Source organism: Cherax quadricarinatus, unplaced genomic scaffold (assembly GCF_038502225.1).
Source record: "Cherax quadricarinatus isolate ZL_2023a unplaced genomic scaffold, ASM3850222v1 Contig1370, whole genome shotgun sequence".
Lineage (NCBI taxonomy): Eukaryota > Metazoa > Arthropoda > Malacostraca > Decapoda > Parastacidae > Cherax > Cherax quadricarinatus.
Genome location: NW_027196396.1, coordinates 41,361 through 54,203, shown reverse-complemented (window position 1 = coordinate 54,203; position 12,843 = coordinate 41,361). Strand labels below are relative to the sequence as shown.

Here is a 12,843-nt window from a genome sequence, read left to right as displayed (position 1 = left end):
TGGATAATGAGAACCTTCAAAACTAGGGATGCCAAGCCCATGATGACAGGTCACTTGTTCTATCTAGGCTGGAATATTGCTGAACACTAACAGCACCTTTCAAGGCAGGTGAAATTGCTGACCTAGAAAATGTACAGAGAACCTTCACGGCGCGCATAACGGAGATAAAACACCTCAATTACTGGGAGCGCTTGAGGTTCCTGAACCTGTATTCCCTGGAAAGCAGGCGGGAGAGATACATGATTATATACACCTGGAAAATCCTAGAGGGACTAGTACCGAACTTGCACACGAAAATCACTCACTACGAAAGCAAAAGACTTGGCAGACGATGCAACATCCCCCCAATGAAAAGCAGGGGTGTCACTAGCACGTTAAGAGACAATACAATAAGTGTCAGGGGCCCGAGACTGTTCAACTGCCTCATAGAATACATAAGGGGGATTACCAATAGACCCATGGCAGTCTTCAAGCTGGCACCTAAAGTCGGTACCTGACCAACCGGGCTGTAGCTCGTACATTGGTTTGCGTGCAGCCAGCAGTAACAGCCTGGTTGATCAGGCTCTGATCCACCTGGAGGCCTGGTCACAGACCGGGCCGCGGGGGCGTTGACCCCCGGAACTCTCTCCAGGTAAACTCTAGGTTAGATTCCCAGCACGGATGTGAATTTTGGGTGTTTCCTTCTTACACCTTCTACCCCTGTTCACCTAGCAGTAAGTAGGTACCTGGATATCAATCAACTTTTGTGGGTGGCATCCTGGTGGGTGGTAGACAGGGCTGGGCTTTGTAATGAGCTGAAGTAGAACAGCTGTTAACATGTGTACAAAAATGGACAGATTGTTGATAATGGATTAGTGATACATTTAATTTCAAATAATTATTTCCTCTCAGTTTTTTACTCAAAAAATATATAAATAATATTCCATTATTAAATAATTAATAAAAACCTTACATAAATATGTTATGTGATATAATAACCAATAAGAAAATTATCAAGTTTGGATATAAATTAAAAAAGTTCCAAAGTATAACAAACTATTTTCAAGGAAACTTTTAAAAATTGTAGATAAGGATATAATGAGCAACTATCTTCTCTCCTTAAGATATAATGAGCAACTATCTTCTCTCCTTAAGATATAATGAGCAACTATCTTCTCTCCTTAAGATATCACAACAAGTTGGTATGTTTAGAAGATAAGAAATGTGATATCTATTTACAGAATCAGAGGTAAATCTTTATCATTAAAATTTGCATTAGTTGTTGAAAAATATTTATTAATAGCAATATTACTACTACTACAAGTAATAATAATAATGATAATAATAATAATAATAATAATAATAATAATAATAATAATAATAATAATAATAATAATAAGAAGAATAAGAAAAATCTTTATTTCTTCAAGTACTTGCTACAAGTATTACACGCCTGGATAACATCATTGGTATAATAAATATGTCGTGCCGAATAGGTAAAACTTCCAAATTTCGCTTAAATACCCCTCAAGAGAGGTTCCTTCATGCTGGTGAGGGGCTCTTGATCTAGGGAATTGGATCTGTGCTCCAATTCCCTGAATTGAGCCTGAATACCTTCCACCCCCCTCTACAGGCGCTGTATAATCCTACAGGTTTAGCGCTCGCCAATGATTATAATAATTGGCTTAAATAGCAATGCTCTTCTTGCCAAATAAAGCAAGCTAAAATTTGTGTATGTAAAAATCATTCTAAACCTAACGAAAAAAATATATTTCATTGTGTTTGCTTATTTTTAAGTTATTGTAAACTTATTTATTTATTTTATTTATTTATTTATTAACAATTTGAGCACACATACAGAGGTACAAAAAAATACAGATAAGAGCAGCATGCCAAAGCCACTTATATGCATAGCATTACGGGCTGGCTTAAAATTAACTTAAGATTAACTAAGCAATGATGAAATCAGTGATAAAACATTATTGTAAACAGATAACTATAAAGCACAAATGAGTATTACAAAGACAGGTCATATGGTTGCTTGCATTGTTGTACATTCAGTCGTATGGAGTATTCTGTTAGGTAGTGTATTTAAAAAATAATAAAGTTAGATTGGGTTTTAGGTTTAACATTTATGTGATATAATTGTGAGAAACATTTAAGATATACAATTTATAAGGTTCAGTTATTCAGTATTTATTTCGTTTTGGATGAGTAAGTGATCTTTGAGAAGAGACTTGAATTTATAAACAGGTAGTGTTTCTTTTATATTTACAGGTAATGAATTCCAGATTTTAGGGCCTTTTATGTGCACTGAGTTTTTGCATAGTGTGAGATGGACACGAGGAACATCAAAGAGTGATCTGTGCCTTGTGTTATGGTCATGTGTTCTGTTGAGGTTGGCAAGGAGATGTTTGAGGGGAGGGTTAATATCAGAGTTAAGTGTTCTATGTATGTAATAGGTGCAGTAATAAGTATGGATGTTTTGTATGGTGAGTAGGTTTAGTGTATTGAATATTGGTGGAGTGTGCTGCCTGTAGTGAGAATTTGTTATCATTCTAACTGCACCCTTTTGTTGGGTAATTAGTGGTCTGAGATGGTTAATTGTTGTTGAGCCCCATGCACAAATTCCATAGGTGAGATAGGGGTAAATAAGAGAGTGATATAGGGCCAGGAGGGCTGACTGTGGAACATAGTACCGTATCTTCGATAGTATGCCTACAGTCTTGGAAATTTTCTTAGAAATTTGTTGTATATGTGTATGAAATTTGAGTCTATTATCAAGGTGGATTCCTAAGAATTTTCCCTCTGTTAGCTTTGTGATAGGTGATCCGTTTATCATTATGTTAAGAGGGACATCTGTAGCTCTGTTACCAAACTGAATGAAGTAGGTTTTGTCAATGTTTAGTGTAAGTTTGTTAGTCCTCATCCAGGTAGATATTTTCTGTAATTCGGTATTTACAGTATTGGCTAGCGTGACTGGGCTCGGGTGAGAGAAGACGTATGTAGTGTCATCTGCAAATAGTGTGGGTTTGAGTAATTGCGAAGCATTTGGAAGGTCATTTATGTATAGGAGAAAGAGAAGAGGGCCAAGGACACTTCCCTGTGGGACACCAACTGTAATTGGTTGCGCAGAAGAGTTTACCCCATTTGCGTACACATATTGGCTTCTGTTGCTGAGGTATGACTTGAGGTAGTTGAGGGAATGCCCTCTTATACCATAGTGTGACAATTTTACGTGGAGCAAGTCATATCTAAAATACATTTAGCTGGATTAGGCTAAATTAAAGTGCACTTGTTATAATAAGGTCAGTTAAGTTTTCTAAGGTTCTTTTGGTATAAAATTATTAATTTTAACATTTACAAATGAAAAATATATCTTTAAATGTTTAAGAAAATTTTTTAGAAAGGACTCAATATTAAATGAGTTCTTGCTAATTAACCAATTTTACTTATTCGGGACAATATATATGTATATATATATATGTCGTGCCGAATATGTAAAACTGGTCATTTAGCAAGAACTCGTTTAAAATTAAATCCTTTCTGAAATTTTCTCTTATACGTTTAAAGATATATTTTTTTCATTAATGTTGATGTAAAAATTTAAAACTTTGCACCAAAAGGAACTTAGAAAACTTACCTAACCTTATTATAACAAGAACAATTTATTTCAGCCTAACCCAAGTACATATATTTTAGATTTGTTTACAATAATTTAATACTAAACAAACACAGTGAAATATATTTTTTTCGTTAGGTTCAGAATGATTTTGGCGAAATTATTGCATACACAAATTTTCACTTGTCCTATATGGCAAGATGAATTTTGCTATTTAAGCCAAGATCGCAAGTTCTGCCTATTCGGCACGACATATAAATATATATATATATATATATATATATATATATATATATATATATATATATATATATATATATATATATATATATATATATATATATATATTAGGTAGTAGGTTGGTAGACAGCAACCGCCCAGGGAGGTACTACCGTCCTGCCAAGTGAATGTAAAACGAAAGCCTGTAATTGTTTTACATGATGGTAGGATTGCTGGTGTCTTTTGTCTGTCTCATAAATATGCAAGATTACAGGTACGTCTTGCTACATCTTCTTACACTTAGGTCACACTACACATACATGTGCAAGCATATATATACACACCCCTCTGGGTTTTCTTCTATTTTCTTTGTACTGTCTGCACAGACAGCCCCATGCTGTCTGCCAGCTTAGTTCATATTTCGCGCCATGCTGGTGCTGCCCTCTGTAGCCAGGCCTCTCGTAGGCACGCCAGCCTGTCGGCCCATGCCTCGTGCACACACACAGTGGCCTAGCAGCAACACACAAGGCCTCCCAGCTCTCGTGGGATGGCCCTGCCCGGGCCATGGGCTCAAACACACAAGCCTGTGTACCCACCTACGACTTAACAATAAAGTAAGAAGCTTCCGAAGAAGTTTATCATTTACTACCCGCTTGCAGCACCTACCATACAAACCCATTAAATGGTAGCAGCGGTGCTCGCAGCAGTTGTGTTTGCCTGGAGAGAGGGAGGAAGAGGTATGAAGTCATCTTCACTTCATCATCCCATACAAGAAGCATCCGTCTCTCAACGAGTTATCCTGATGTCGTGTCTGCACTTTTGAGCATCCAGACACAGGTACAAGCAGGATCCAGCCGAAATTTGTCGAAATTCTTCGAGAATTGTGAGTGGCGTCACAGTGACCCCACGCTACAGTGTCCCACGCTGTTTCTCAAGTCACGTGTTCAGCGTCACTTGTATGTTGCTGCTGTTGTTCAGCTCAGCACAGCCGTTTCAGCAAGCCAGAGGTGAGTTTTGTGGTGATTTCTGCGTCCGGTGTGAGTTCTCTACGTATTTGTGAGTGGGGGAGGAGAGGAGAGGAAGTGGCTGTTCCTCACCTTGCCCATGCTCGCCCTACTCACGCTCACCCATCTACCATACACCACTCACCACTGCCCATTCCCTCTGCTGTGTTTTCTGCTGTTTTCCATGTGAATTCATTGCCAGAGCTGTGTATCCGAGTGCCCGAGGCCACTCAAAGCTACGTGGATCAGCATGCCACGTAGATCACGACACCACGTGGATCACGACGCCACGTGGGTGTGGGCGATGTCACGTGGATCTACCAGCCACGTGAGTTACCAGATGTCCCAGGCCACATGCTGTGGTCTGGTGCCCGCATCACATTGACGTCACCCACGATGCTGCCCGACTTCATGACGTCATGATGTCTGCCTGACGTCACCTCGAGATGTCTGCTGACGTCAGTGCTGCTGACGTCACCGCGCGACATCACATGATGTCACCATCGAGTGTTTCTAGTAATTATTTTAGTATTGTCGAGAAGACTGAGAGAAGATATATGTCGTGGTAATTAATTCCTCTCAGTCAGTGTTCTCACATGTTAGTGTACCGTATGTACCGCGGTGTGTTTAAAGTTCCGTGTGTCTAGTGAGGTCTGAGCCAGACCTGAGTAGCACCACTGTGCTAAGTCACCCGTGTGACCAGTACATTTGACAGCTGATGTCAAGACAGCTCCGAGTGACCGAGCCCTCTTGTACAGAAAGCTTTTATGCTCGTCGCTCGTGTTGTTCTGCAGAATCGTACCTGCTACGATTCCCATCGAGATTTGTTTCACTTCACCTACAGACCTTCAGAGTGCAGTTATATGTAGAGAAACAAGTCTGGGGACGCTTAGACTAACCTCTGCTATAACTCCAACTGCCGATTGATACTCGCCAAGCCGCAGTTAGCCCTGTCGGCAGGCGCTGTGTCAGCCTCGTGTCACAAGCTTCAGTGAGCAGCCTGCACAAAGAAGATGTCACTTTGACTGCTAGCTCTCTCACTGCAGTCTGGTGTATGATGTTACCACTCCCTGATGTTTCGCCCAGTCGTCTCTGCCACGACTCGCTCCACAACTCACTCCACGCTCGCCGGCAGTGACAGCCCAGCGACAGTACCAGTCGAGAAGTGTCCTCCTGAGTCGCTTGCCAGAAGTCCTGCCCAGTTGCCGAGTTTTGTCGACGCCTCACTCGAGGGCACCAGCATGTTGTGCCCCAGGTTGAGTGAAACCTGCAGCGACTCCTACGATGACTGCTTCACCATTCCAGAGGAGACCGTAACCTGTTACGTCACAGCTCAGCCGCAGTGATGTCTCCCGTGTTGCAGTATCTGTCCAGACGCAGGAAGGCGTGCAGTGATGCCCTTCGACGCTCACTGCCTATGACCACGATGTTTAGCACACCCCACATGTTTTTTTCTTCCCTCCCCGTAGGAAGTTTTTTTCCATGTCCATATGTATATATATGTTTTTATTTTGTGTTATGTGCCCTGTTCCTACGAGAGAGAGACCGAGTTTCTTTTACTACCAGTATTGTCGCGTCGGGACGACGCGCGGTAGGTGGCCAAGCGTATGTAGACAGCCTGTACTGTCTGCACAGACAGCCCCATGCTGTCTGCCAGCTTAGTTCATATTTCGTGCCATGCTGGTGCTGCCCTCTGTAGCCAGGCCTCTCGTAGGCACGCCAGCCTGTCGGCCCATGCCTCGCGCACACACACAGCGGCCTAGCAGGAAGACACAAGTACTCCCAGCTCTCTCTCGTAGGCGTGGCCCTGCCCGGGCCATGGGCACAACACAAGCCTGTGTACCCACCACTACTTAAGAATAAAGTAAGAAGCCTCCGAGGACGTATCATTAACCACCCGCTTGCAGCACCTACCAAACAAGCCCGTTATATATATATATATATATATATATATATATATATATATATATATATATATATATACAGTGGACCCCCGCTTAACGATCACCTCCAAATGCGACCAATTATGTAAGTGTATTTATGTAAGTGCGTTTGTACGTGTATGTTTGGGGGTCTGAAATGGACTAATCTACTTCACAATATTCCTTATGGGAAAAAATTCGGTCAGTACTGGCACCTGAACATACTACTGGAATGAAAAAAGTTCGTTAACCGGGGGTCCACTGTATATATATATTTATTTATTATTTTATTATCACACCGGCCGATTCCCACCAAGGCAGGGTGGCCCGAAAAAGAAAAACTTTCACCATCATTCACTCCATCACTGTCTTGCCAGAAGGGTGCTTTACACTACAGTTTTTAAACTGCAACATTAACACCCCTCCTTCAGAGTGCAGGCACTGTACTTCCCATCTCCAGGACTCAAGTCCGGCCTGCCGGTTTCCCTGAATCCCTTCATAAATGTTACTTTGCTCACACTCCAACAGCACGTCAAGTATTAAAAACCATTTGTCTCCATTCACTCCTATCAAACACGCTCACGCATGCCTGCTGGAAGTCCAAGCCCCTCGCACACAAAACCTCCTTTACCCCCTCCCTCCAACCCTTCCTAGGCCGACCCCTACCCCGCCTTCCTTCCACTACAGACTGATACACTCTTGAAGTCATTCTGTTTCGCTCCATTCTCTCTACATGTCCGAACCACCTCAACAACCCTTCCTCAGCCCTCTGGACAACAGTTTTGGTAATCCCGCACCTCCTCCTAACTTCCAAACTACGAATTCTCTGCATTATATTCACACCACACATTGCCCTCAGACATGACATCTCCACTGCCTCCAGCCTTCTCCTCGCTGCAACATTCATCACCCACGCTTCACACCCATATAAGAGCGTTGGTAAAACTATACTCTCATACATTCCCCTCTTTGCCTCCAAGGACAAAGTTCTTTGTCTCCACAGACTCCTAAGTGCACCACTCACTCTTTTTCCCTCATCAATTCTATGATTCACCTCATCTTTCATAGACCCATCCGCTGACACGTCCACTCCCAAATATCTGAATACGTTCACCTCCTCCATACTCTCTCCCTCCAATCTGATATTCAATCTTTCATCACCTAATCTTTTTGTTATCCTCATAACCTTACTCTTTCCTGTATTCACCTTTAATTTTCTTCTTTTGCACACCCTACCAAATTCATCCACCAATCTCTGCAACTTCTCTTCAGAATCTCCCAAGAGCACAGTGTCATCAGCAAAGAGCAGCTGTGACAACTCCCACTTTGTGTGTGATTCTTTATCTTTTAACTCCACGCCTCTTGCCAAGACCCTCGCATTTACTTCTCTTACAACCCCATCTATAAATATATTAAACAACCACGGTGACATCACACATCCTTGTCTAAGGCCTACTTTTACTGGGAAAAAATTTCCCTCTTTCCTACATACTCTAACTTGAGCCTCACTATCCTCGTAAAAACTCTTCACTGCTTTCAGTAACCTACCTCCTACACCATACACTTGCAACATCTGCCACATTGCCCCCCTATCCACCCTGTCATACGCCTTTTCCAAATCCATAAATGCCACAAAGACCTCTTTAGCCGTATCTAAATACTGTTCACTTATATGTTTCACTGTAAACACCTGGTCCACACATCCCCTACCTAAATATATATATATATATATATATATATATATATATATATATATATATATATATATATATATATATATATATATATATATGTAAGGTAGTAGGTTGGTAGACAGCAACCGCCCAGGGAGGTACTACCGTCCTGCCAAGTGAATGTCAAACGAAAGCCTGTAATTTTTTTACATGATGGTAGGATTGCTGGTGTCTTTTGTCTATCTCATAAATATGCAAGATTACAGGTACGTCTTGCTACTTCTACTTACACTTAGGTCACACTACACATACATGTACAAGCATATATATACACACCCCTCTGAGTTTTCTTCTATTTTCTTTCTAATTCTTGTTCTTGTTTATTTCCTCTTATCTCCATGGGGAAGTGGAACAGAATTCTTCCTCTGTAAGTCATGCGTGTTTTAAGAGGCGACTAAAATGCCGGGAGCAAGTGGCTAGTAACCCCTATGGAAAATTTTATAGGGGGTTACCTGTATGTACCTCAACATTATATACATACAAGTGATCTCATTGGGAGATAACCATATTGTAGATGAATGGTTCAAAGAAACGACACGTTGTTAAATTAGACACGTGCAACTCTTGGGTATCTTTATTGAGGAAGCGTTTCGCCACAGTGGCTTCATCAGTCCATACAAAGGATAAACTTGAAGAACTGAAGGAGAATGAGGTAAACAGTCCGTCAACCTTGAGTCGATGTGGTCAGTCCATTAATCTTGATGGACTGACCACCTCATTCTCCTCCTGTTCTTCAAGTTTATCCTTTGTATGGGCTGATGAAGCCGCTGTGTGGCGAAATGTTTCCTCAAAGATACCCAAGAGTTGCACATGTGTCTAATTTAACAACAGCCATATTGTTTACTGTAGTCACCCCGTGTAGACATGTGAGAAAACTTAACCACCCCTGGTCCCTGCAGGTGGTTCCTTCGACCTCACAATCTTATCCATATCTATCCGAGACCGGTATGAATTGGATAGCACCCACAAGTACAGCACTACTAATTAATTGCGGACTGTATAGATTATATTAGTTTAACTGAATGAAGGGGGGAGGGGGTAGGTTACACATGTATATATCCATCAAGGAAAAACACTTGTATATAATACCACCACTTACCAGATATTCTCTGGTGGTCACTTGATGTAGCTGGATCACCCCCAACCAATCCAATTACAACATACCTAGCTGGCCAGATTCAGTCTGCTATAATTAGAAGGGTTACTTAACTGTGGGTGATTGATGCTCCTTATTTCCTCCATTCACTATCTCATTTCGATGTCCTGCTACACCGACACGGGTCTTATTCCAGCAGGATGAGGTATCCGTTGGTTTGTCCCGGTTTACAAGTCGGGACTCCATAAAAACTTCACTATCCTCGGGACAGGAACCACAAGGACTGCATGTGTTCATTCGGAGAAAGGCGACTTATTTCACTTCTCACATTCTCTTAGCTTAGTGTTATTATCAGAGATTACACTACAATTCACACGACGATTTAATGTCTCATAATTATTATGCACATTAGAGGTCACTCCATTAAGATCTGAGACCGATGAGTGATGATTAAATCATGTGTATTTTCTCCTGGATACACTCCATGGCGTCGCACCAGTCACCACCGGTTCTGCCATTATTCACTAATTTTACCACTTTATTACGGTGGTCCCATAAATCACATTCCCTCAGTCTTCACCAGGAACAGTTACGACACTTCTTATTATGAAGTGAGGCCTGTATTAATCCTTAGGCCGCCGTGAACGCCAATTTCCTTTTCCCATGTTTTCCCAGCCTCTTAACTCCATTCAAAACACTCCCGTTCGTGATGCCCCGACTCGACCTCTCCCCCGCCCATCAGCACAGGTGCAGAGCTTCCCTGTTGGTTCTAGTCCATTTTCAAATACATTTCCTGACCCACATCAACACATTAAACATCTATTAGGCACTATAGCTTCGGAAATTAAATAATGTTCCACAACCCCTTCTCCTGTATATATCACTAAATTTAAAAGGAGAAACTTTAGTTTTTTCTTTTGGGCCACCCCACCTCAGTGGGATACAGCTGGTACGTTGAAAGAAGAAAAGAATATATATATATATATATATATATATATATATATATATATATATATATATATATTAATAGTTTCTGTTCTTATTACTTTTCCTTTTATATCCATGGGGAAGTGGAATAAGAATCTTTCCTCCGTAAGCCATGTGTGTTGTAAAAGCCAACTAAAATGCTGGGAACAATGGACTAGTAACCCGTTTTCCTGTAATAATTACTAAAATGAATAAGAAGAAAATCGTCAAAGTGGGATGTCTGAATATGCATGGATGTTGTGCGAATGATAAGAAAGAGACGATTGTGGATGTTGAGTGAGAAGCTGGATGTCCTGGCCTTAAGTGAAACAAAACTGAAGGGGGTGGGAGAGTTTCAGTGTAGAGGAATAAATGGGATTAGGTCAGGGGTTTCAAATATAGTTAGAGCTAAAGAAGGCGTAGCAATAATGTTGAAGGATAAGCTATGGCAGGAAAAGAGGGACTATAAATGTATTAATTCAAGGATAATGTGGAGCAAAATAAAGGCTGGATGTGAAAAGTAGGTTATAGTAAGCATAAATACACCTGGAGAAGAGAGAAGTGTAGAGGAGAGAGAGAGAGAGAGATTTTGGGAAATGTTGAGTTAACGCATGGGGAGCTTTGAAGCAAGTGTGAGAGTACTTGTGGTTGGGGATTTCAATGCTAAAGTGGGTAAAAATGTTGTGGAGGGAGTAGTAGGTAAATCTGGGGTGCCAGGGGTAAATGAAAATGGGGAGCCTTTAATCGAGCTATGTGTAGAAAGAGGTTCGGTAATAAGCAATACATATTTTATGAAAAAGAGGATAAATAAATATACAAGGAATGATATAGCATTTAATGAAAGTAGCTTGTTAGATTACATATAGGTGGATAAAAGGTTGAAGGGTAGGCTCCAGGATGTACACGTTTATAGAGGGGCAACTGATATATCGGATCATTATTTAGTTGTAGCTACAGTTAGGGTAAGAGGTAGATGGGACAAGAGGAAAATGGAAACAAGTAAGAGGAAGGTGAAAGTGTATAAACTAAGGGAGGAGGAAGTTCGAGTGAGATATAAGCAACTATTGGTAAAAAGGTGGGCTGATGCAAGTATGAGTAATGGAGGGGAGGGGGGGTTGAAGAGGGTTGGGATAGTTTTAAAAATGCAGTATTAGAATGTGGGGCAGAAGTTTGTGGTTATAGGAGGGAGGGTGCAGGAGGAAAGAGGAGTGATTGCTGGAATGATGAAGTAAAGGGTGTGATAAAAGAGAAAAAGGTAGCTTATGAGAGGTTTTTACAAAGCAGAAGTGTTATAAGAAGAGTAGAGTATATGGAGAGTAAAAGAAATGTGAAGAGAGTGGGGAGAGTGCGAAAGGAGAGCAGATGATAGAGTGGGAGAGGCACTGTCAAGAAATTTTAATGAAAATAAGAAAAAATTTTGGAGTTAAATAAGTTAAGAAAGCCTAGGGAACAAATGGATTAGTCAGTTAAAAACAGAGTAGGGGAGTTAGTAGATGGGGAGATGGAGGTATTAGGTAGATGGTGAGAATATTTTGAGGAACTTTTAAATGTCAACGAAGAAAGGGAGGCAGCAATTTCATGCACTGGCCAGGGAGGTATACCATCTTTTAGGAGTGAAGAGCAGGATGCGAGTGTGGGGGGAGGTGCATGATGCATTACGTAGAATGAAAGAGGGTAAAGCAGCTGGAACTGACGGGATCATGACAGAAAGGTTAAAAGCAGGGGGAGAGATAGTGTTGGAGTGGTTGGTATTTTTGTTTAATAAATGTATGAAAGAGGGTAAGGTACCTAGGGATTGGCAGAGAGCATGTATAGTTCCTTTATATAAAGGGAAGGGAGACAAAAGAGATTGTAAAAATTATAGAGGAATAAGTTTACCGAGTATACCAGGAAAAGTGTACAGTAGGGTTATTATTGAAAGAATTAGAGGTAAGACAATGTAGGATTGCAGATGAGCAAGGAGGTTTTAGAGTGGGTAGGGGATGTGTAGATCAAGTGCTTACATTGAAGCATATATGTGAACAGTATTTAGATAAAGGTAGGGAAGTTTTTATTGCTTTTATGGATTTAGAAAAGGCATATGATAGAGTGGATACGGAAGCAATGTGGCAGATGTTGCAAGTACATGTGTACATGTATATGGAATAGGTGGTAAGTTACTAAATGCGGTACAGAGTTTTTATGAGGATAGTGAGGCTCAAGTTAGGGTGTGTAGAAGAGAGGGAGACTACTTCCCGGTAAAAGTAAGTCTTAGACAGGGATGTGTAATGTAACCATGGTTGTTTAATATATTTATAGATGG

At 41.0% G+C, this 12,843-nt stretch overlaps 1 protein-coding gene across 2 annotated transcripts in view; it reads right to left on the bottom strand.

Moving 5' to 3' along the window:
- Positions 1-12,843, bottom strand: part of LOC128699671 (cytochrome P450 9e2-like) — a 46,243-nt gene that overhangs the window by 1,149 nt on the left and 32,251 nt on the right. The window lies entirely within an intron of this gene.